The 25,611-nt window shown below is 48.8% G+C and overlaps 2 non-coding genes across 2 annotated transcripts; both read right to left on the bottom strand.

Moving 5' to 3' along the window:
- Positions 1 to 4,538: 4,538 nt before the first annotated feature.
- Positions 4,539 to 4,612, bottom strand: trnan-guu (transfer RNA asparagine (anticodon GUU)). The gene has a single exon. It is a non-coding gene; the product is annotated as a tRNA-Asn (tRNA).
- A 20,401-nt stretch (positions 4,613 to 25,013) lies between these two features.
- trnat-ggu (transfer RNA threonine (anticodon GGU)) lies at positions 25,014 to 25,087 on the bottom strand. Its single transcript has one exon. It is a non-coding gene; the product is annotated as a tRNA-Thr (tRNA).
- Positions 25,088 to 25,611: the final 524 nt, after the last annotated feature.

The following is a 25,611-nucleotide window of genomic DNA, read 5'->3' as shown; positions in this document are numbered from 1 at the left end:
ATATACTGCAGTTAATCTGGATATTGAGGAAAAATTGCAAGATAATGTTATTTGACATAATGCCGATGTATTTGCTTACTTTTTCAAGCACACTTGGCAATAAACCTCGTTCAGCAGTGCTTTTTATCAGATAGTAAAGCGCGCAGACGTTCCATTGTAAAAAACAAAAATGTTCTCTCACCATTAGCGACTCTAGTGGGACTCAACCCACAACCTTTGAAAGCCCTTGCAACTAATGCCTAGAAGTCCAATGCGCTATCCATTGCGCCACAGAGCCCATACATCCTTGCGTGATGCTCATTTCCACAAACGCAAAACACGGTTTTCATCCAAAATGGGTCTACGTCAGTCATTCCTTGCCAACAAACTGAGAATCAAAAAGTGAAAAGAGTGCAGTTAATCTGTGTGTGCAGGGATACTTTTCCATCTCTTATTCCAATTTGTAACAGCAGCGCATTTTCTGTCATTGTAAATAATTTGCACGCCTGAATGGACAACTGTAACCCTCTCCATAGCCCGGTATACATTATATCTCAACAGGAACATCCATCTCCGTGACAATAAAACAGCAGAACCTTGGCCCATCTTCAAAGGACTCTTGGCCGCACACCTCCGACACCTCCACATGGCAGCAGAGCACCGGTTCATCACCCACCTCGTCCCCCACAACACCCTGATCCACCTTATACCCTCTGGAAACCTGGACATCATCTTCTGACCCCGGCATCACCCCCCCATCCACGGCATCACCCCCCATCACTGAAGAAAGTTTGAAGAATGATTGTGTGTTTGATTTTCTGTAATTTTTTGTCTCTTCTCCCCCTGCCCTTGTGTATCCCATTCCCTTGCACTTGTGTGTGATGTTTGTCTGTACAATTATGTAAATATATGTAAATACTTGTAAGATGTTTTTGATAATAAAAGATAAAAAAAATAAAATAATGGACAACTGAGTAGTAGTAGTAGGTTTGAGATGGGCCGGTAATTATTTAGCACTGTGGCATCAAGACTGCTCTTCTTTAAGAGAGGCTTAATGACCGCAGTTTTAAGGCTCTTGGGAATATTCCAGATCCAAGCGACATGTTGACTTTTTGAGTGATTGGAGCCAACAGACTGCTCACCGTAGACTTTAAAAATCTAGTAGGCAATGCATAAAGGCAGCATGTAGTGGAACTCAGACTTGTGGCGATCTCTTGGACAGTTTTGTCAGCCAAAAATACAAAATGGGTTAACTCCAGTTGTCTAGCTGGCTGCGTGCTTGTTATCTGCAAATAATGGTATTTTTAATGTTCTGAACTGAGTCTTGCAAAGAAGACTGCAAACTCATTGCACCTGGAGAAATACAGAAACCATCAGACAAAGTAACATTTACCACACTGTAATTTGAAATGTTAACCCGCTTTGTCATTAGCAGGTCCAGAGTGTGCCCTTTGCCCTTGGTGGGGCCACTCAGGTGATGAGTAAGACCAAAGCTTCTGAGGACAGCGCCAAGCTCTTTAGAAGAAGACGAGGTTGAGCGGGGCGTGAAGGAAGGAAGGAACAGTCACTCACGTACGGGAAACTCCTACCAAGCAGTGGCCAGCCTATAGCACACTGGGATTCTGTGGTAATTGAACCAAGTTTAGCAGTTCCTTTCATCAGTTAATAACACAAGCAGGCTTTCCTATTTACCAATGTAGATAACAGGGGTTACAACAGTGACTCTGGTGGGTCTCGAACTCACAGCCTTTGAATGCCTTTGCAACTTTTGTCTGATTCCCCTTTTTCACAAAAGAAAACAGTCATCCGAAAACGGTCTACATCAATCATTCCTTACCATCAAACTGAGAAACAAGGAGTGAAAAGAGTGCATTTACTCTGTTTATTCAGGGATACTGTTCAATCTATAATTGCAAAATAGCTCTTTCAGGTGATATGTTTTTCTGTACATGTAAACAACTGATTTGCTTGAAAGGCTATCATGAAGGCACTGCTGGGATTTACTAGACAGGCACTTTGAACAACTAAGCCACAGCGCCTCTAAAATGTTACTCCAACCTGTTTCAGGTAGATATTCAGCAAACAACGTTACCTCGTGGATTTTGCCTGCGATAGCTCTTCCAAAATACCTTGTCGCCCCTGGGTGGGCTCGAACCACCAACCTCCCGGGTAACAGCCGAGCGCGCTGGCCAATTGCGCCACAGAGACATCCAGCCCTGCAATAAAATATTTGCGACTCGACAAGCCGCAACATCTTTTTTTTTTGAAAGCGAGCCAGCAACATTCGAAAGTTCAGCCCCTGTCCAATCAACTGTGTTTAATGGAGAGCGAGGGCATCAATCTTTCTACCTTTGAGCTAAATCCCCTGTACCAATGTAGCTATAAAAAAAAACTGGAAGTCTTTCAATCAATCGACTCTCGCCAATTTATTGCGCACTCAATATACTGCAGTTAATCTGGATATTGAGGAAAAATTGCAAGATAATGTTATTTGACATAATGCCGATGTATTTGCTTACTTTTTCAAGCACACTTGGCAATAAACCTCGTTCAGCAGTGCTTTTTATCAGATAGTAAAGCGCGCAGACGTTCCATTGTAAAAAACAAAAATGTTCTCTCACCATTAGCGACTCTAGTGGGACTCAACCCACAACCTTTGAAAGCCCTTGCAACTAATGCCTAGAAGTCCAATGCGCTATCCATTGCGCCACAGAGCCCATACATCCTTGCGTGATGCTCATTTCCACAAACGCAAAACACGGTTTTCATCCAAAATGGGTCTACGTCAGTCATTCCTTGCCAACAAACTGAGAATCAAAAAGTGAAAAGAGTGCAGTTAATCTGTGTGTGCAGGGATACTTTTCCATCTCTTATTCCAATTTGTAACAGCAGCGCATTTTCTGTCATTGTAAACAATTTGCACGCCTGAATGGACAACTGTAACCCTCTCCATAGCCCGGTATACATTATATCTCAACAGGAACATCCATCTCCGTGACAATAAAACAGCAGAACCTTGGCCCATCTTCAAAGGACTCTTGGCCGCACACCTCCGACACCTCCACATGGCAGCAGAGCACCGGTTCATCACCCACCTCGTCCCCCACAACACCCTGATCCACCTTATACCCTCTGGAAACCTGGACATCATCTTCTGACCCCGGCATCACCCCCCCCAACCACGGCATCAACCCCCATCACTGAAGAAAGTTTGGAGAATGATGGTGTGTTTGATTTTCTGTAATTTTTTGTCTCTTCTCCCCCTGCCCTTGTGTATCCCATTCCCTTGCACTTGTGTGTGATGTTTGTCTGTACAATTATGTAAATATATGTAAATACTTGTAAGATGTTTTTGATAATAAAAGATAAAAAAAAAAATTAAAATAATGGACAACTGAGTAGTAGTAGTAGGTTTGAAATGGGCCGGTAATTATTTAGCACTGTGGCATCAAGACTGCTCTTCTTTAAGAGAGGCTTAATGACCGCAGTTTTAAGGCTCTTGGGAATATTCCAGATCCAAGCAACATGTTGACTTTTTGAGTGAGTGGAGCCAACAGACTGCTCACCGTAGACTTTAAAAATCTAGTAGGCAATGCATAAAGGCAGCATGTAGTGGAACTCAGACTTGTGGTGATCTCTTGGACAGTTTTGTCAGCCAAAAATGCAAAATGGGTTAACTCCAGTTGTCTAGCTGGCTGCGTGCTTGTTATCTGCAAATAATGGTATTTTTAATGTTCTGAACTGAGTCTTGCAAAGAAGACTGCAAACTCATTGCACCTGGAGAAATACAGAAACCATCAGACAAAGTAACATTTACCACACTGTAATTTGAAATGTTAACCCGCTTTGTCATTAGCAGGTCCAGAGTGTGCCCTTTGCCCTTGGTGGGGCCACTCAGGTGCTGAGTAAGACCAAAGCTTCTGAGGAAAGCGCCAAGCTCTTTAGAAGAAGACGCGGTTGAGCGGGGCGTGAAGGAAGGAAGGAACAGTCACTCACGTACGGGAAACTCCTACCAAGCAGTGGCCAGCATATAGCACACTGGGATTCTGTGGTAATTGAACCAAGTTTAGCAGTTCCTTTCATCAGTTAATAACACAAGCAGGCTTTCCTATTTACCAATGTAGATAACAGGGGTTACAACAGTGACTCTGGTGGGTCTCGAACTCACAGCCTTTGAATGCCTTTGCAACTTTTGTCTGATTCCCCTTTTTCACAAAAGCAAAACAGTCATCCGAAAACGGTCTACATCAATCATTCCTTACCATCAAACTGAGAAACAAGGAGTGAAAAGAGTGCATTTACTCTGTTTATTCAGGGATACTGTTCAATCTATAATTGCAAAATAGCTCTTTCAGGTGATATGTTTTTCTGTACATGTAAACAACTGATTTGCTTGAAAGGCTATCATGAAGGCACTGCTGGGATTTACTAGACAGGCACTTTGACCAACTAAGCCACAGCGCCTCTAAAATGTTACTCCAACCTGTTTCAGGTAGATATTCAGCAAACAATGTTACCTCGTGGATTTTGCCTGCGATAGCTCTTCCAAAATAGCTTGTCGTCCCTGGGTGGGCTCGAACCACCAACCTCCCGGTTAACAGCCGAGCGCGCTGGCCAATTGCGCCACAGAGACATCCAGCCCAGTCGAAAAAATACTTGCGACTTGACAAGCCGCAACATCTTTTTTTTTTTAAAGCGAGCCAGCAACATTCGAAAGTTCAGCCCCTGTCCAATCAACTGTGTTTAATGGAGAGCGAGGGCATCAATCTTTCTACCTTTGAGCTAAATCCCCTGTACCAATGTAGCTATAAAAAAAACTGGAAGTCTTTCAATCAATCGACTCTCGCCAATTTATTGCGCACTCAATATACTGCAGTTAATCTGGATATTGAGGAAAAATTGCAAGATAATGTTATTTGACATAATGCCGATGTATTTGCTTACTTTTTCAAGCACACTTGGCAATAAACCTCGTTCAGCAGTGCTTTTTATCAGATAGTAAAGCGCACAGACGTTCCATTGTAAAAAACAAAAATGTTCTCTCACCATTAGCAACTCTAGTGGGACTCAACCCACAACCTTTGAAAGCCCTTGCAACTAATGCCTAGAAGTCCAATGCGCTATCCATTGCGCCACAGAGCCCATACATCCTTGCGTGATGCTCATTTCCACAAACGCAAAACACGGTTTTCATCCAAAATGGGTCTACGTCAGTCATTCCTTGCCAACAAACTGAGAATCAAAAAGTGAAAAGAGTGCAGTTAATCTGTGTGTGCAGGGATACTTTTCCATCTCTTATTCCAATTTGTAACAGCAGCGCATTTTCTGTCATTGTAAATAATTTGCACGCCTGAATGGACAACTGTAACCCTCTCCATAGCCCGGTATACATTATATCTCAACAGGAAAATCCATCTCCGTGACAATAAAACAGCAGAACCTTGGCCCATCTTCAAAGGACTCTTGGCCGCACACCTCCGACACCTCCACATGGCAGCAGAGCACCGGTTCATCACCCACCTCGTCCCCCACAACACCCTGATCCACCTTATACCCTCTGGAAACCTGGACATCATCTTCTGACCCCGGCATCACCCCCCCATCCACGGCATCACCCCCCATCACTGAAGAAAGTTTGAAGAATGATTGTGTGTTTGATTTTCTGTAATTTTTTGTCTCTTCTCCCCCTGCCCTTGTGTATCCCATTCCCTTGCACTTGTGTGTGATGTTTGTCTGTACAATTATGTAAATATATGTAAATACTTGTAAGATGTTTTTGATAATAAAAGATAAAAAAAATAAAATAATGGACAACTGAGTAGTAGTAGTAGGTTTGAGATGGGCCGGTAATTATTTAGCACTGTGGCATCAAGACTGCTCTTCTTTAAGAGAGGCTTAATGACCGCAGTTTTAAGGCTCTTGGGAATATTCCAGATCCAAGCGACATGTTGACTTTTTGAGTGATTGGAGCCAACAGACTGCTCACCGTAGACTTTAAAAATCTAGTAGGCAATGCATAAAGGCAGCATGTAGTGGAACTCAGACTTGTGGCGATCTCTTGGACAGTTTTGTCAGCCAAAAATACAAAATGGGTTAACTCCAGTTGTCTAGCTGGCTGCGTGCTTGTTATCTGCAAATAATGGTATTTTTAATGTTCTGAACTGAGTCTTGCAAAGAAGACTGCAAACTCATTGCACCTGGAGAAATACAGAAACCATCAGACAAAGTAACATTTACCACACTGTAATTTGAAATGTTAACCCGCTTTGTCATTAGCAGGTCCAGAGTGTGCCCTTTGCCCTTGGTGGGGCCACTCAGGTGATGAGTAAGACCAAAGCTTCTGAGGACAGCGCCAAGCTCTTTAGAAGAAGACGAGGTTGAGCGGGGCGTGAAGGAAGGAAGGAACAGTCACTCACGTACGGGAAACTCCTACCAAGCAGTGGCCAGCCTATAGCACACTGGGATTCTGTGGTAATTGAACCAAGTTTAGCAGTTCCTTTCATCAGTTAATAACACAAGCAGGCTTTCCTATTTACCAATGTAGATAACAGGGGTTACAACAGTGACTCTGGTGGGTCTCGAACTCACAGCCTTTGAATGCCTTTGCAACTTTTGTCTGATTCCCCTTTTTCACAAAAGAAAACAGTCATCCGAAAACGGTCTACATCAATCATTCCTTACCATCAAACTGAGAAACAAGGAGTGAAAAGAGTGCATTTACTCTGTTTATTCAGGGATACTGTTCAATCTATAATTGCAAAATAGCTCTTTCAGGTGATATGTTTTTCTGTACATGTAAACAACTGATTTGCTTGAAAGGCTATCATGAAGGCACTGCTGGGATTTACTAGACAGGCACTTTGAACAACTAAGCCACAGCGCCTCTAAAATGTTACTCCAACCTGTTTCAGGTAGATATTCAGCAAACAACGTTACCTCGTGGATTTTGCCTGCGATAGCTCTTCCAAAATACCTTGTCGCCCCTGGGTGGGCTCGAACCACCAACCTCCCGGGTAACAGCCGAGCGCGCTGGCCAATTGCGCCACAGAGACATCCAGCCCTGCAATAAAATATTTGCGACTCGACAAGCCGCAACATCTTTTTTTTTTGAAAGCGAGCCAGCAACATTCGAAAGTTCAGCCCCTGTCCAATCAACTGTGTTTAATGGAGAGCGAGGGCATCAATCTTTCTACCTTTGAGCTAAATCCCCTGTACCAATGTAGCTATAAAAAAAACTGGAAGTCTTTCAATCAATCGACTCTCGCCAATTTATTGCGCACTCAATATACTGCAGTTAATCTGGATATTGAGGAAAAATTGCAAGATAATGTTATTTGACATCATGCCGATGTATTTGCTTACTTTTTCAAGCACACTTGGCAATAAACCTCGTTCAGCAGTGCCTTTTATCAGATAGTAAAGCGCGCAGACGTTCCATTGTAAAAAACATAAATGTTCTCTCGCCATTAGCGACTCTAGTGGGAATCCAACCCACAACCTTTGAAAGCCCTTGCAACTAATGCCTACAAGTACAATGCGCTATCCATTGCGCCACAGAGCCCATACATCCTTGCGTGATGCTCATTTCCACAAACGCAAAACACGGTTTTCATCCAAAATGGGTCTACGTCAGTCATTCCTTGCCAACAAACTGAGAATCAAAAAGTGAAAAGAGTGCAGTTAATCTGTGTGTGCAGGGATACTTTTCCATCTCTTATTCCAATTTGTAACAGCAGCGCATTTTCTGTCATTGTAAATAATTTGCACGCCTGAATGGACAACTGTAACCCTCTCCATAGCCCGGTATACATTATATCTCAACAGGAACATCCATCTCCGTGACAATAAAACAGCAGAACCTTGGCCCATCTTCAAAGGACTCTTGGCCGCACACCTCCGACACCTCCACATGGCAGCAGAGCACCGGTTCATCACCCACCTCGTCCCCCACAACACCCTGATCCACCTTATACCCTCTGGAAACCTGGACATCATCTTCTGACCCCGGCATCACCCCCCCATCCACGGCATCACCCCCCATCACTGAAGAAAGTTTGAAGAATGATTGTGTGTTTGATTTTCTGAAATTTTTTGTCTCTTCTCCCCCTGCCCTTGTGTATCCCATTCCCTTGCACTTGTGTGTGATGTTTGTCTGTACAATTATGTAAATATATGTAAATACTTGTAAGATGTTTTTGATAATAAAAGATAAAAAAAATAAAATAATGGACAACTGAGTAGTAGTAGTAGGTTTGAGATGGGCCGGTAATTATTTAACACTGTGGCATCAAGACTGCTCTTCTTTAAGAGAGGCTTAATGACCACAGTTTTAAGGCTCTTGGGAATATTCCAGATCCAAGCAACATGTTGACTTTTTGAGTGATTGGAGCCCACAGACTGCTCACCGTAGACTTTAAAAATCTAGTAGGCAATGCATAAAGGCAGCATGTAGTGGAACTCAGACTTGTGGTGATCTCTTGGACAGTTTTGTCAGCCAAAAATGCAAAATGGGTTAACTCCAGTTGTCTAGCTGGCTGCGTGCTTGTTATCTGCAAATAATGGTATTTTTAATGTTCTGAACTGAGTCTTGCAAAGAAGACTGCAAACTCATTGCACCTGGAGAAATACAGAAACCATCAGACAAAGTAACATTTACCACACTGTAATTTGAAATGTTAACCCGCTTTGTCATTAGCAGGTCCAGAGTGTGCCCTTTGCCCTTGGTGGGGCCACTCAGGTGCGGAGTAAGACCAAAGCTTCTGAGGACAGCGCCAAGCTCTTTAGAAGAAGACGAGGTTGAGCGGGGCGTGAAGGAAGGAAGGAACAGTCACTCACGTACGGGAAACTCCTACCAAGCAGTGGCCAGCCTATAGCACACTGGGATTCTGTGGTAATTGAACCAAGTTTAGCAGTTCCTTTCATCAGTTAATAACACAAGCAGGCTTTCCTATTTACCAATGTAGATAACAGGGGTTACAACAGTGACTCTGGTGGGTCTCGAACTCACAGCCTTTGAATGCCTTTGCAACTTTTGTCTGATTCCCCTTTTTCACAAAAGAAAACAGTCATCCGAAAACGGTCTACATCAATCATTCCTTACCATCAAACTGAGAAACAAGGAGTGAAAAGAGTGCATTTACTCTGTTTATTCAGGGATACTGTTCAATCTATAATTGCAAAATAGCTCTTTCAGGTGATATGTTTTTCTGTACATGTAAACAACTGATTTGCTTGAAAGGCTATCATGAAGGCACTGCTGGGATTTACTAGACAGGCACTTTGAACAACTAAGCCACAGCGCCTCTAAAATGTTACTCCAACCTGTTTCAGGTAGATATTCAGCAAACAACGTTACCTCGTGGATTTTGCCTGCGATAGCTCTTCCAAAATACCTTGTCGCCCCTGGGTGGGCTCGAACCACCAACCTCCCGGGTAACAGCCGAGCGCGCTGGCCAAATGCGCCACAGAGACATCCAGCCCTGCAATAAAATATTTGCGACTCGACAAGCCGCAACATCTTTTTTTTTTGAAAGCGAGCCAGCAACATTCGAAAGTTCAGCCCCTGTCCAATCAACTGTGTTTAATGGAGAGCGAGGGCATCAATCTTTCTACCGTTGAGCTAAATCCCCTGTACCAATGTAGCTATAAAAAAAACTGGAAGTCTTTCAATCAATCGACTCTCGCCAATTTATTGCGCACTCAATATACTGCAGTTAATCTGGATATTGAGGAAAAATTGCAAGATAATGTTATTTGACATCATGCCGATGTATTTGCTTACTTTTTCAAGCACACTTGGCAATAAACCTCGTTCAGCAGTGCCTTTTATCAGATAGTAAAGCGCGCAGACGTTCCATTGTAAAAAACAAAAATGTTCTCTCGCCATTAGCGACTCTAGTGGGAATCCAACCCACAACCTTTGAAAGCCCTTGCAACTAATGCCTACAAGTACAATGCGCTATCCATTGCGCCACAGAGCCCATACATCCTTGCGTGATGCTCATTTCCACAAACGCAAAACACGGTTTTCATCCAAAATGGGTCTACGTCAGTCATTCCTTGCCAACAAACTGAGAATCAAAAAGTGAAAAGAGTGCAGTTAATCTGTGTGTGCAGGGATACTTTTCCATCTCTTATTCCAATTTGTAACAGCAGCGCATTTTCTGTCATTGTAAATAATTTGCACGCCTGAATGGACAACTGTAACCCTCTCCATAGCCCGGTATACATTATATCTCAACAGGAACATCCATCTCCGTGACAATAAAACAGCAGAACCTTGGCCCATCTTCAAAGGACTCTTGGCCGCACACCTCCGACACCTCCACATGGCAGCAGAGCACCGGTTCATCACCCACCTCGTCCCCCACAACACCCTGATCCACCTTATACCCTCTGGAAACCTGGACATCATCTTCTGACCCCGGCATCACCCCCCCATCCACGGCATCACCCCCCATCACTGAAGAAAGTTTGAAGAATGATTGTGTGTTTGATTTTCTGAAATTTTTTGTCTCTTCTCCCCCTGCCCTTGTGTATCCCATTCCCTTGCACTTGTGTGTGATGTTTGTCTGTACAATTATGTAAATATATGTAAATACTTGTAAGATGTTTTTGATGATAAAAGATAAAAAAAATAAAATAATGGACAACTGAGTAGTAGTAGTAGGTTTGAGATGGGCCGGTAATTATTTAACACTGTGGCATCAAGACTGCTCTTCTTTAAGAGAGGCTTAATGACCACAGTTTTAAGGCTCTTGGGAATATTCCAGATCCAAGCAACATGTTGACTTTTTGAGTGATTGGAGCCCACAGACTGCTCACCGTAGACTTTAAAAATCTAGTAGGCAATGCATAAAGGCAGCATGTAGTGGAACTCAGACTTGTGGTGATCTCTTGGACAGTTTTGTCAGCCAAAAATGCAAAATGGGTTAACTCCAGTTGTCTAGCTGGCTGCGTGCTTGTTATCTGCAAATAATGGTATTTTTAATGTTCTGAACTGAGTCTTGCAAAGAAGACTGCAAACTCATTGCACCTGGAGAAATACAGAAACCATCAGACAAAGTAACATTTACCACACTGTAATTTGAAATGTTAACCCTTTAGGCGCCAGAGATTATGGATGAAATAAATGTATAAATAAAAAAACTTCCTGAGATACAGAGAACTGAAGCCGGGGCACAGCTCTGGGTCGGCAGTGCCCCTGGAGGCCCGTAGAAGCTCTACACTCCAGTTGATTCTTGGATAAAAGGGCACCCAGCCGGTCTCGAACTCGCGTGAGGCGGAGCAGGGATCATCCACCCCGCACACGGCCAGACTTTGCCCGGCCAGGGAGCACCTTCTGCGGGTCGGAGGCTCCGGGTCGGAGCCCCTGGAGCCTGGAGTCCTCACCGGGCCCCGAACTCGGCTGCCGGAGGCAGTGCAGTGCCTCATGGATAAAAGGGCACCCAGCCGGTCTCGAACTCGCGTGAGGCGGAGCAGGGATCATCCACCCCGCACACGGCCAGACTTTGCCCGGCCAGGGAGCACTTTCTGCGGGTCGGAGGCTCCGGGTCGGAGCCCCTGGAGCCTGGAGCCCTCACCGGGCCCCGAACTCGGCTGCCGGAGGCAGTGCAGTGCCTCATGGATAAAAGGGCACCCAGCCGGTCTCGAACTCGCGTGAGGCGGAGCAGGGATCATCCACCCCGCACACGGCCAGACTTTGCCCGGCCAGGGAGCACCTTCTGCGGGTCGGAGGCTCCGGGTCGGAGCCCCTGGAGCCTGGAGCCCTCACCGGGCCCCGAACTCGGCTGCCGGAGGCAGTGCAGTGCCTCATGGATAAAAGGGCACCCAGCCGGTCTCGAACTTGCGTGAGGCGGAGCAGGGATCATCCACCCCGCACACGGCCAGACTTTGACCGGGGAAGGGCCACTCTGGCTGGGCATGGCCCCCACTGAGCACCCCCTGGAACCCCTGGAGCCCCCGGAGCACCTCCAGAGCCACCCCCCACTCTCCCCAGATTCTGCCCGGGGAAGGACCACTCTGGCTGGGCATGGCCTCCGCCGAGCACCCCCTGGAACCCCTGGAGCACCTCCAGAGCCACCCCCCACTCTCCTCCAGACTCACCCCGGGGAAGGGCCACTCTGGCTGGGCATGGCCCCCACTGAGCACCCCCTGGAACCCCTGGAGCCCCCGGAGAACCTCCAGAGCCACTCCCCACTCTCCCCAGATTCTGCCCGGGGAAGGGCCACTCTGGCTGGGCATGGCCTCCGCTGATCACCCCCTGGAACCCCTGGAGCCCCCAGAGCACCTCCAGAGCCACCCCCCACTCTCCCCAGACTCTGCCCGGGGAAGGGACACTCTGGCCGGGCATGGCCTCCGCCGAACACCCCTGGAACCCCCAGAGCCCCTCCAGAGCTACCCCCCACTCTCCCCAGACTCACCCCGGGGAAGGGCCACTCTGGCTGGGCATGGCCTCCGCTGAGCACCCCCTGGAACCGCCGGAGGCCCTCTAGAGCCACCCCCCACTCCTCCAGACTCACCCCGGGGAAGGGCCACTCTGGCCGGGCATGGCCTCCGCTGAGCACCCCCTGGAACCCTCGGAGCCCATGGAGGACCTCCAGAGCCACCCCCCACTCCTCCAGACTCTGCCCGGGGAAGGGCCACTCTGGCTGGGCATGGCCTCCGCTGATCACCCCCTGGAACCCCTGGAGCCCCCGGAGCACCTCCAGAGCCACCCCCCACTCTCCCCAGACTCTGCCCGGGGAAGGGACACTCTGGCCGGGCATGGCCTCCGCCGAACACCCCCTGGAACCCCCAGAGCCCCTCCAAAGCCACCCCCCACTCTCCCCAGACTCACCCCGGGGAAGGGCCACTCTGGCTGGGCATGGCCTCCGCTGAGCACCCCCTGGAACCGCCGGAGGCCCTCTAGAGCCACCCCCCACTCCTCCAGACTCACCCCGGGGAAGGGCCACTCTGGCCGGGCATGGCCTCCGCTGAGCACCCCCTGGAACCCCCGGAGCCCACGGAGGACCTCCAGAACCACCCCCCACTCCTCCAGACTCTGCCCGGGGAAGGGCCACTCTGGCTGGGCATGGCCTCCGCTGATCACCCCCTGGAACCCCTGGAGCCCCCGGAGCACCTCCAGAGCCACCCCCCACTCTCCCCAGACTCTGCCCGGGGAAGGGACACTCTGGCCGGGCATGGCCTCCGCTGAGCACCCCCTGGAACCCCCGGAGCCCACGGAGGACCTCCAGAGCCACCCCCCACTCCTCCAGACTCTGCCCGGGGAAGGGCCACTCTGGCTGGGCATGGCCTCCGCTGATCACCCCCTGGAACCCCTGGAGCCCCCGGAGCACCTCCAGAGCCACCCCCCACTCTCCCCAGACTCTGCCCGGGGAAGGGACACTCTGGCCGGGCATGGCCTCCGCCAAACACCCCCTGGAACCCCCAGAGCCCCTCCAGGGCCACCCCCCACTCTCCCCAGACTCACCCCGGGGAAGGGCCACTCTGGCTGGGCATGGCCTCCGCTGAGCACCCCCTGGAACCGCCGGAGGCCCTCTAGAGCCACCCCCCACTCCTGCAGACTCACCCCGGGGAAGGGCCACTCTGGCCGGGCATGGCCTCCGCTGAGCACCCCCTGGAACCCCCGGAGCCCACGGAGGACCTCCAGAGCCACCCCCCACTCCTCCAGACTCTGCCCGGGGAAGGGCCACTCTGGCTGGGCATGGCCTCCGCTGATCACCCCCTGGAACCCCTGGAGCCCCCGGAGCACCTCCACAGCCACCCCCCACTCTCCCCAGAGTCTGCCCGGGGAAGGGACACTCTGGCTGGGCATGGCCTCCGCCGAGCACCCCCTGGAGCCCACGGAGCACCTCCAGAGCCACCCGGCATTCCCCCAAACTCAGTCTGGGGACGGGCCACTCTTCCCCGGGTTGCAGGCTCTGGGACTCCGGGGATGACCACCGGGGACCAGGCTCTCCCTTCGTCCCCGGGTACCCACACTTAAGCACCCCCACACGGGCTACACACCCTTGGTTCAGCCCCCTGGAGGTCCGTGCCCTTGGTACTATACCATGGAAGTCCGTGCCCTTGGTACTCTGACTGGAGTACCAAGGGAACAGCCCAGCACACCACAGAGGCTCGCGCCGGCCCTGGCCCACCTTTCGTCCCCGGGTACCCACACTTAAGCACCCCCACACGAGCTACACACCCTTGGTGCAGCCCTCTGGAAGTCCGTGCCCTTGGTACTCTGAGCCACTTTAAAAGATAAAAAGCACCAGGACCCCAAGGCCCTGGCTCCCCTGTCCCCTACACCACACTTGGAGGCAGGGCCCTTGCCCTCCACTGGCTGCCCCCGCGCCCAATGTACTCCATAACCGAAGAAGAGAGGGGGACCCGGAGGCCGGCCTACTAGGGTAACAGGTTTAATTTAGAGCCGGGGCTCTGGACCACAAATACCTACAACCCCGCAGTGCGCAGGAGCCTTCGAAGCTGGATGAAACCAGAACGGGGCCCTACGATGGCGGTGACCAGCCAGTTGATAGCAAAGTGAGCCCTGGACAGGCGCTGCATTTGACAAACTCAGAGACGAGGAAGAGACCGGAGTCCGACCAAATATATCATCTGGCGCTGTGTCCAGCGTGAGAGTGAGCCAGCTCAAATCAGGACCACAAATGCCTACAACCCCGCAGTGCGCAGGAGCCTTCGAAGCTGGATGAAACCAGAACGGGGCCCTACGATGGCGGTGACCAGCCAGTTGATAGCAAAGTGAGCCCTGGACAGGCGCTGCATTTGACAAACTCAGAGACGAGGAAGGGACCGGAGTCGGACAAAATATATCATCTGGCGCTGTGTCCAGCGTGAGGGTGAGCCAGCGCAAATCAGGACCACAAATGCCTACAACCCCGCAGTGCGCAGGAGCCTTCGAAGCTGGATGAAACCAGAACGGGGCCCTACGATGGCGGTGACCAGCCAGTTGATAGCAAAGTGAGCCCTGGATAGGCGCTGCATTTGACAAACTCAGAGACGAGGAAGGGACCGGAGTCGGACCAAATATATCATCTGGCGCTGTGTCCAGCGTGAGGGTGAGCCAGCGCAAATCAGGACCACAAATGCCTACAACCCCGCAGTGCGCAGGAGCCTTCGAAGCTGGATGAAACCAGAACGGGGCCCTTCGATGGCGGTGACCAGCCAGTTGATAGCAAAGTGAGCCCTGGACAGGCGCTGCATTTGACAAACTCAGAGACGAGGAAGGGACCGGAGTCGGACCAAATATATCATCTGGCGCTGTGTCCAGCGTGAGGGTGAGCCAGCGCAAATCAGGACCACAAATGCCTACAACCCCGCAGTGCGCAGGAGCCTTCGAAGCTGGATGAAACCAGAACGGGGCCCTACGATGGCGGTGACCATCCAGTTGATAGCAAAGTGAGCCCTGGACAGGCGCTGCTTTTTACAAACTCAGAGACGAGGAAGGGACCGGAGTCGGACCAAAAATATGCGCCGGCCCTGCCCCCCGCCCCGCGCAGAGCCATCGGACACGTTGAGGCTGAAGGGGACTGGCGCAGAGCCCTTGGGCCCAGGGGCTAAGCGCAGCCATCATCCTTCAAGCCGCGCCTCCTGCTGCGCAGGGGTGAGTGACAGTGGGCCCGGACTGTGGTTCCGTCGGACGCGTTGAGGCTGAAGGAGACTGGCGCAGAGCCCCTGTAACAGGGGCTAAGCGCAGCCATCATCCTCCAAGCCGCGCGTCCTTAAGTGCGGGGGTGAGTGACAGTGGGCCTGGACTGTTGTTCCACCGGACGCGTTGAGGCTGAAGGGGACTGGTGCAGAGCCCCTGTGCCAGGGGCTAAGCGCAGCCATCATCCTCCAAGCCGCGCGTCTTTCTGCGCAGGGGTGAGTGACAGTGGACCCGGACTGTGTTCCCACCGGACGCGTTGAGGCTGAAGGGGACTGGCTCAGAGCCCCTGGCACAGGGGCTAAGCACAGCCATCATCCTTCAAGCCGCGCGTCCTTCAGTGCGGGGGTGAGTGACAGAGGGCCTGGACTGTTGTTCCACCGGACGCGTTGAGGCTGAAGGGGACTGGTGCAGAGCCCCTGTGCCAGGGGCTAAGCGCAGCCATCATCCTCCAAGCCGCGCGTCCTTCTGCGCAGGGGTGAGTGACAATGGACCCGGACTGTGGTTCCGTCGGACGCGTTGAGGCTGAAGGAGACTGGCGCAGAGCCCCTGTAACAGGGGCTAAGCGCAGCCATCATCCTCCAAGCCGCGCGTTCTTCAGTGCGGGGGTGAGTGACAGTGGGCCTGGACTGTTGTTCCACCGGACGCGTTGAGGCTGAAGGGGACTGGTGCAGAGCCCCTGTGCCAGGGGCTAAGCGCAGCCATCATCCTCCAAGCCGCGCGTCCTTCTGCGCAGGGGTGAGTGACAGTGGACCCGGACTGTGTTCCCACCGGACGCGTTGAGGCTGAAGGGGACTGGCTCAGAGCCCCTGGCACAGGGGCTAAGCACAGCCATCATCCTTCAAGCCGCGCGTCCTTCAGTGCGGGGGTGAGTGACGGTCCCATCTCCGGAGACAAGGGGCCAGGCGCAGGGGAAGCCAGTCAGACTGACGCCCCGCGCCTGGTGGGACCTCTGTCTCGGCCTCGCTTCCAACGTGTCCGGCGTGAGGTTAGCCGGAGCAAACCACAGCCGCAAAATGTAAACAAACCCGCAGTGCGCAGGAGCCTTCGAAGCTGGATAAAACCAGAACGGGGCCCTACGATGGCGGGTCTTGAGTGCCAATAGACCAAGCTCCTTGTCTGGTATACATAGAACCATGATTTGTACCATTTTCATGGTTGATTCATGGATGATCCCTGCTCCGCCTCACGCGAGTTCGAGACCGGCTGGGTGTCCTTTTATCCATGAGGCACTGCACTGCCTCCGGCAGCCGAGTTCGGGGCCCGGTGAGGGCTCCAGGCTCCAGGGGCTCCGACCCGGAGCCTCCGACCCGCAGAAGGTGCTCCCTGGCCGGGCAAAGTCTGGCCGTGTGCGGGGTGGATGGCCCTGGGTCTGGGCGGCGCTAAGATCACGGAGCGGGTCACCTCCGCGTACAGCCCGTGGTCAGCGTGACACTGTGCTCTGCCCCGAGCAATCAGAGCAAACAGGAAGCTTCTGGAAGTGCCCGGGAGTCTGGTAAAATCAAGCCGAAAATAGACCCTCTCATGCCGGGTCTGAGCGGCGCTTAGAGCTCGGAGGAGCGCGGGAGCGCGGTGCTCCATTCAGAGGCTCCGTGATTCGCCTTACAACCAGCGGTCACCTCCGCGTACAGCCCGTGGTCAGCGTGACACTGTGCTCTGCCCCGAGCAATCAGAGCAAACAGGAAGCTTCTGGAAGTGCCCGGGAGTCTGGTAAAATCAAGCCGAAAATAGACCCTCTCATGCCGGGTCTGAGCGGCGCTTAGAGCGCGGAGGAGCGCGGGAGCGCGGTGCTCCATTCAGAGGCTCCGTGATTCGCCTTACAACCAGCGGTCACCTCCGCGTACAGCCCGTGGTCAGCGTGACACTGTGCTCTGCCCCGAGCAATCAGAGCAAACAGGAAGCTTCTGGAAGTGCCCGGGAGTCTGGTAAAATCAAGCCGAAAATAGACCCTCTCATGCCGGGTCTGAGCGGCGCTTAGAGCGCGGAGGAGCGCGGGAGCGCGGGAGCGCGGTGCTCCATTCAGAGGCTCCGTGATCCGACGCTCACCTCCGCACCTCCGAACCATGACTTGACATTACGGCTGTGAAGGAGCCCTGGAAGCTGGATAAAACCAGAACGGGGCCCATCGATCGCGGTTCTCGTGTGCCCGTCAAACGAGCTCCTTGCCCAGTAGCCGCACAACCAGGAAATGTACCTGTTTCGATTGCGAAAAACGTCATTCTCAAAAACCGCCCATCAATAATGTTCTGAATGTAAACCTTTAAAGGTTTGTGTGGGCCTGGAGTGGATTTGGTGTATATGATGTGTGAGTTGACAATACTTATGCTTATAATGGCATTGAATATGCGATGATACCATTTCCGGGACCTGTGTGGAAAGAGGTATGTCTTCATCCTCTGGTCAGCAGTGTCCACTCCACCCATGTAGGCGTTGTACTGGTCGACACATACAGGTCTTTTGATGTCACGGAAGCCAGTGTCATCTGTCTTGGACCGGATCCTCCTCTGAACACAATCATTTCCATGGACTGTGGACAACATGGTGAGACGTTTAGTATCGTGCCAAGCACAAGCCAGGAGTTTTCCCTTTCTGCAAAAAACTGGGTCATCTCCTTTTTTCAGCTGTAAGACACTTTTACCAAGGCATTTTGGCATCCCCAACCTGGTAATCCTTACCGTCCCACACAGTCCAGTTTCCAAATCTGCTAATTCATTTGCAATTACAGGCGAGGTATAGTAACTGTCCATGTAAATCTCGTGTCCTTTGCCCGTAAAGGGAGAAACCAACTCACGGACAACTGCGTGTGTTGCACTGATGTTGCTTGCATTATTTTTGTACTGTCCAGTGTGCATTGACCAGCGCAAAACATACCCTGAACAGCTTTCACTCAGGGCATACACTCTATAGCCATATTTGTCAGGTTTATTCGGAGAGTAACATTTTAGTGAAGATCTCCCCTTGAAAGCTATTGTCATTTCATCTAAAGAAAGCTCCTTGATTGGACTGTAAACTGCTGCAAATTTGGGAATAATCAAATCTATTATTGGGCGGACTTTGAACAGTTTATCGTGCCCGGGCTCGCCTGTTCTCACATAATCATTATTGTTGACAAAATGAAAGAACGAAAGAATGATTTCAAATCTGTTTCTTGACATTACATTTCCAAATCCAGGCGTTTGTGTAAGCCAAAATGTTCCCCAGTAATCCTCGATTTCAGGTTTCTCAACAAGGCCCATGGAGAGATGCAAAGCGAAGAAAGCTTTCATTTCGGTGACTGATACATCATACCACTCAAGAAATCTTGAATGTGGCTTCAGAATCATAGGTGCCATACACTGATGTGAATATCTATTTGTCTCATCAGTAATGAAAGTCCAAAACTGATCGGTCAGAAAGAGTGACAGAATATCAAATGGATTAGCATCCGTCAGATCCATCTCTCCTGTGTAGCCAACTGGGTCTTCAAAAGGTTTGATCCATGCCTCAAATACCTCGACCTCTCTCAGCATGTCCCAGCTCTCATCCACCGGGCAAGTTTTACTGCAGCCACTGGTTCCACTGGTTCCTCGCCTCCGTCTGTCCTTTGCACCTGTCCGTTGTTTCGAAGTCCCTTCATCTCCACTTGGAAATCCATCGTCACTCTCGGGGAGATAATACCCTTCAGAGTCAGAATCTGCTGTAAATTGCATGCCACGTGTACTTCCTCCAGCCATTTTTTTCCTTACCGGATCTGCCCTAGATAATACCTGGCTAATAAGAGGAAGTTGCACCGAACCGACCAATGACTGAAGTGATTCATTTTCTACTATTATTTCATTAATTTCCTTGTACGGTAAAGTTGCATTTCTGCGACTTTGGCGCTTAAAGGGTTAACCCGCTTTGTCATTAGCAGGTCCAGAGTGTGCCCTTTGCCCTTGGTGGGGCCACTCAGGTGCTGAGTAAGACCAAAGCTTCTGAGGACAGCACCAAGCTCTTTAGAAGAAGACGAGGTTGAGCGGGGCGTGAAGGAAGGAAGGAACAGTCACTCACGTACGGGAAACTCCTACCAAGCAGTGGCCAGCCTATAGCACACTGGGATTCTGTGGTAATTGAACCAAGTTTAGCAGTTCCTTTCATCAGTTAATAACACAAGCAGGCTTTCCTATTTACCAATGTAGATAACAGGGGTTACAACAGTGACTCTGGTGGGTCTCGAACTCACAGCCTTTGAATGCCTTTGCAACTTTTGTCTGATTCCCCTTTTTCACAAAAGCAAAACAGTCATCCGAAAACGGTCTACATCAATCATTCCTTACCATCAAACTGAGAAACAAGGAGTGAAAAGAGTGCATTTGCTCTGTTTATTCAGGGATACTGTTCAATCTCTAATTGCAAAATAGCTCTTTCGGGTGATATGTTTTTCTGTACATGTAAACAACTGATTTGCTTGATAGGCTATCATGAAGGCACTGCTGGGATTTACTAGACAGGCACTTTGACCAACTAAGCCACAGCGCCTCTAAAATGTTACTCCAACCTGTTTCAGGTAGATAGATATTCAGCAAACAATGTTACCTCGTGGATTTTGCCTGCGATAGCTCTTCCAAAATAGCTTGCCATCCCTGTGTGGGCTCGAACCACCAACCTCCCGGTTAACAGCCAAGCGCACTGGCCAATTGCGCCGCAGAGACATCCAGCCAAGTCAATAAAATATTTGCGACTCGACAAGCCGCAACATCTTTTTTTTTTTAAAGCGAGCCAGCAACATTCGAAAGTTCAGCCCCTGTCCAATCAACTGTGTTTAATGGAGAGCGAGGGCATCAATCTTTCTACCTTTGAGCTAAATCCCCTGTACCAATGTAGCTATAAAAAAAACTGGAAGTCTTTCAATCAATCAACTCTCGCCAATTTATTGCGCACTCAATATACTGCAGTTAATCTGGATATTGAGGAAAAATTGCAAGATAATGTTATTTGATATAATGCCGATGTATTTGCTTACTTTTTCAAGCACACTTGGCAATAAACCTCGTTCAGCAGTGCCTTTTATCAGATAGTAAAGCGCGCAGACTTTCCATTGTAAAAAACAAAAATGTTCTCTCACCATTAGCGACTCTGGTGGGACTCCAACCCACAACCTTTGAAAGCCCTTGCAACTAATGTCTAGAAGTCCAATGCGCTATCCATTGCGCCCATACATCCTCGTGTGATGCTCATTTCCACAAACGCAAAACACGGTTTTCATCCAAAATGGGTCTACGTCAGTCATTCCTTGCCAACAAACTGAGAATCAAAAAGTGAAAAGAGTGCAGTTAATCTGTGTGTGCAGGGATACTTTTCCATCTCTTATTCCAATTTGTAACAGCAGCGCATTTTCTGTCATTGTAAATAATTTGCACGCCTGAATGGACAACTGTAACCCTCTCCATAGCCCGGTATACATTATATCTCAACAGGAACATCCATCTCCATGACAATAAAACAGCAGAACCTTGGCCCATCTTCAAAGGACTCTTAGCCGCACACCTCCGACACCTCCACATGGCAGCAGAGCACCGGTTCGTCCCCCACAACACCCTGATTCACCTTATACCCTCTGGAAACCTGGACATCATCTTCTGACCCCGGCATCACCCCCCATCATTGAAGAAAGTTTGAAGAATGATTGTGTGTTTGATTTTCTGTAATTTTTTGTCTCTTCTCCCCCTGCCCTTGTGTATCCCATTCCCTTGCACTTGTGTGTGATGTTTGTCTGTACAATTATGTAAATATATGTAAATACTTGTAAGATGTTTTTGATAATAAAAGATAAAAAAAATAAAATAATGGACAACTGAGTAGTAGTAGTAGGTTTGAGATGGGCCGGTAATTATTTAGCACTGTGGCATCAAGACTGCTCTACTTTAAGAGCGGCTTAATGACCGCAGTTTTAAGGCTCTTGGGAATATTCCAGATCCAAGCAACATGTTCACTTTTTGAGTGATTGGAGCCAACAGACTGCTCACTGTAGACTTTAAAAATCTAGTAGGCAATGCATAAAGGCAGCATGTAGTGGAACTCAGACTTGTGGTGATTTCTTGGACAGTTTTGTCAGCCACAAATGCAAAATGGGTTAACTCCAGTTGTCTAGCTGGCTGCGTGCTTGTTATCTGCAAATAATGGTATTTTTAATGTTCTGAACTGAGTCTGAGACTGCAAACTCATTGCACCTGGAGAAATACAGAAACCATCAGACAAAGTAACATTTACCACACTGTAATTTGAAATGTTAACCCGCTTTGTCATTAGCAGGTCCAGAGTGTGCCCTTTGCCCTTGGTGGGGCCACTCAGGTGCTGAGTAAGACCAAAGCTTCTGAGGACAGCGCCAAGCTCTTTAGAAGAAGACAAGGTTGAGCGGGGCGTGAAGGAAGGAAGGAACAGTCACTCACGTACGGGAAACTCCTACCAAGCAGTGGCCAGCCTATAGCACACTGGGATTCTGTGGTAATTGAACCAAGTTTAGCAGTTCCTTTCATCAGTTAATAACACAAGCAGGCTTTCCTATTTACCAATGTAGATAACAGGGGTTACAACAGTGACTCTGGTGGGTCTCGAACTCACAGCCTTTGAATGCCTTTGCAACTTTTGTCTGATTCCCCTTTTTCACAAAAGAAAACAGTCATCCGAAAACAGTCTACATCAATCATTCCTTACCATCAAACTGAGAAACAAGGAGTGAAAAGAGTGCATTTACTCTGTTTATTCAGGGATACTATTCAATCTCTAATTGCAAAATAGCTCTTTCGGGTGATATGTTTTTCTGTACATGTAAACAACTGATTTGCTTGAAAGGCTATCATGAAGGCACTGCTGGGATTTACTAGACAGGCACTTTGACCAACTAAGCCACAGCGCCTCTAAAATGGTACTCCAACCTGTTTCAGGTAGATATTCAGCAAACAATGTTACCTCGTGGATTTTGCCTGCGATAGCTCTTCCAAAATAGCTTGTCGTCCCTGGGTGGGCTCGAACCACCAACCTCCCAGGTAACAGCCGAGCGTCCCGGCCAATTTCGCCACAGAGACATCCAGCCCAGTCAATAAAATATTTGCGACTCGACAATCCACAACATCTTTTTTTTTTAAAGCGAGCCAGCAACATTCGAAAGTTCAGCCCCTGTCCAATCAACTGTGTTTAATGGAGAGCGAGGGCATCAATCTTTCTACCTTTGAGCTAAATCCCCTGTACCAATGTAGCTATAAAAAAAACTGGAAGTCTTTCAATCAATCAACTCTCGCCAATTTATTGCGCACTCAATATACTGCAGTTAATCTGGATATTGAGGAAAAATTGCAAGATAATGTTATTTGACATAATGCTGATGTATTTGCTTACTTTTTCAAGCACACTTGGCAATAAACCTCGTTCAGCAGTGCCTTTTATCAGATAGTAAAGCGCGCAGACTTTCCATTGTAAAAAACAAAAATGTTCTCACACCATTAGGAACTCTGGTGGGACTCCAACCCACAACCTTTGAAAGCCCTTGCAACTAACGCCTAGAAGTCCAATGCGCTATCCATTGCGCCACAGATCCCATACATCCTTGCGTGATGCTCATTTCCACAAACGCAAAACACGGTTTTCATCCAAAATGGGTCTACGTCAGTCATTCCTTGCCAACAAACTGAGAATCAAAAAGTGAAAAGAGTGCAGTTAATCTGTGTGTGCAGGGATACTTTTTCATCTCTTATTCCAATTTGTAACAGCAGCGCATTTTCTGGCATTGTAAATAATTTGCACGCCTGAATGGACAACTGTAACCCTCTCCATAGCCCGGTATACATTATATCTCAACAGGAACATCCATCTCCGTGACAATAAAACAGCAGAACCTTGGCCCATCTTCAAAGGACTCTTAGCCGCACACCTCCGACACCTCCACATGGCAGCAGAGCACCGGTTCATCACCCACCTCGTCCCCCACAACACCCTGATCCACCTTATACCCTCTGGAAACCTGAACATCATCTTCTGATCCCGGCATCACCTCCCCAACCACGGCATCACCCCCCATCACTGAAGAAAGTTTGAAGAATGATTGTGTGTTTGATTTTCTGTAATTTTTTGTCTCTTCTCCCCCTGCCCTTGTGTATCCCATTCCCTTGCACTTGTGTGTGATGTTTGTCTGTACAATTATGTAAATATATGTAAATACTTGTAAGATGTTTTTGATAATAAAAGATAAAAAAAATTAAATAATGGACAACTGAGTAGTAGTAGTAGGTTTGAGATGGGCCGGTAATTATTTAGCACTGTGGCATCAAGACTGCTCTTCTTTAAGAGCGGCTTAATGACCACAGTTTTAAGGCTCTTGGGAATATTCCAGATCCAAGCAACATGTTGACTTTTTGAGTGATTGGAGCCAACAGACTGCTCACCGTAGACTTTAAAAATCTAGTAGGCAATGCATAAAGGCAGCATGTAGTGGAACTCAGACTTGTGGTGATCTCTTGGACAGTTTTGTCAGCCACAAATGCAAAATGGGTTAACTCCAGTTGTCTAGCTGGCTGCGTGCTTGTTATCTGCAAATAATGGTATTTTTAATGTTGTGAACTGAGTCTGAGACTGCAAACTCATTCCACCTGGAGAAATACAGAAACCATCAGACAAAGTAACATTTATCACACTGTAATTTGAAATGTTAACCCGCTTTGTCATTAGCAGGTCCAGAGTGTGCCCTTTGCCCTTGGTGGGGCCACTCAGGTGCTGAGTAAGACCAAAGCTTCTGAGGACAGCGCCAAGCTCTTAAGAAGAAGACAAGGTTGAGCGGGGCGTGAAGGAAGGAAGGAACAGTTACTCACGTACGGGAAACTCCTACCAAGCAGTGGCCAGCCTATAGCACACTGGAATTCTGTGGTAATTGAACCAAGTTTAGCAGTTCCTTTCATCAGTTAATAACACAAGCAGGCTTTCCTATTTACCAATGTAGATAACAGGGGTTACAACAGTGACTCTGGTGGGTCTCGAACTCACAGCCTTTGAATGCCTTTGCAACTTTTGTCTGATTCCCCTTTTTCACAAAAGCAAAACAGTCATCCGAAAACGGTCTACATCAATCATTCCTTACCATCAAACTGAGAAACAAGGAGTGAAAAGAGTGCATTTACTCTGTTTATTCAGGGATACTGTTCAATCTCTAATTGCAAAAGAGCTCTTTCGGGTGATATGTTTTTCTGCACATGTAAACAACTGATTTGCTTGAAAGGCTATCATGAAGGCACTGCTGGGATTTACTAGACAGGCACTTTGACCAACTAAGCCACAGCGCCTCTAAAATGTTACCCCAACCTGTTTCAGGTAGATATTCAGCAAACAATGTTACCTCGTGGATTTTGCCTGCGATAGCTCTTCCAAAATATCTTGTCGTCCCTGGGTGGGCTCAAACCACCAACCTCCCGGTTACCAGCCGAGCGCACTGGCCAATTGCGCCACAGAGACATGCAGCCCAGTTGACAAAATATTTGCGACTTGACAAGCCGCAACATCTTTTTTTTTTTTAAAGCGAGCCAGCAACATTCGAAAGTTCAGCCCCTGTCCAATCAACTGTGTTTAATAGAGAGCGAGGGCATCAATCTTTCTACCTTTGAGCTAAATCCCCTGTACCAATGTAGCTATAAAAAGACTGGAAGTCTTTCAATCAATCGACTCTCACCAATTTATTGCGCACTCAATATACTGCAGTTAATCTGGATATTGAGGAAAAATTGCAAGATAATGTTATTTGACATAATGCCGATGTATTTGCTTACTTTTTCAAGCACACTTGGCAATAAACCTCCTTCAGCAGTGCCTTTTATCAGATAGTAAAGCGCGCAGACTTTCCATTGTAAAAAACAAAAATGTTCTCACACCATTAGGAATTCTGGTGGGACTCCAACCCACAACCTTTGAAAGCTCTTGCAACTAACGCCTAGAAGTCCAATGCGCTATCCATTGCGCCACAGATCCCATACATCCTTGCG

Source organism: Eucyclogobius newberryi, unplaced genomic scaffold, assembly GCF_026437365.1.
Source record: "Eucyclogobius newberryi isolate DKJ021-1_F unplaced genomic scaffold, fEucNew1.0.hap1 SCAF_41, whole genome shotgun sequence".
NCBI lineage: Eukaryota > Metazoa > Chordata > Actinopteri > Gobiiformes > Gobiidae > Eucyclogobius > Eucyclogobius newberryi.
The sequence above is the reverse complement of the archived record's forward strand: the minus strand, read 5'-3'. Positions and strand labels throughout refer to the sequence as shown.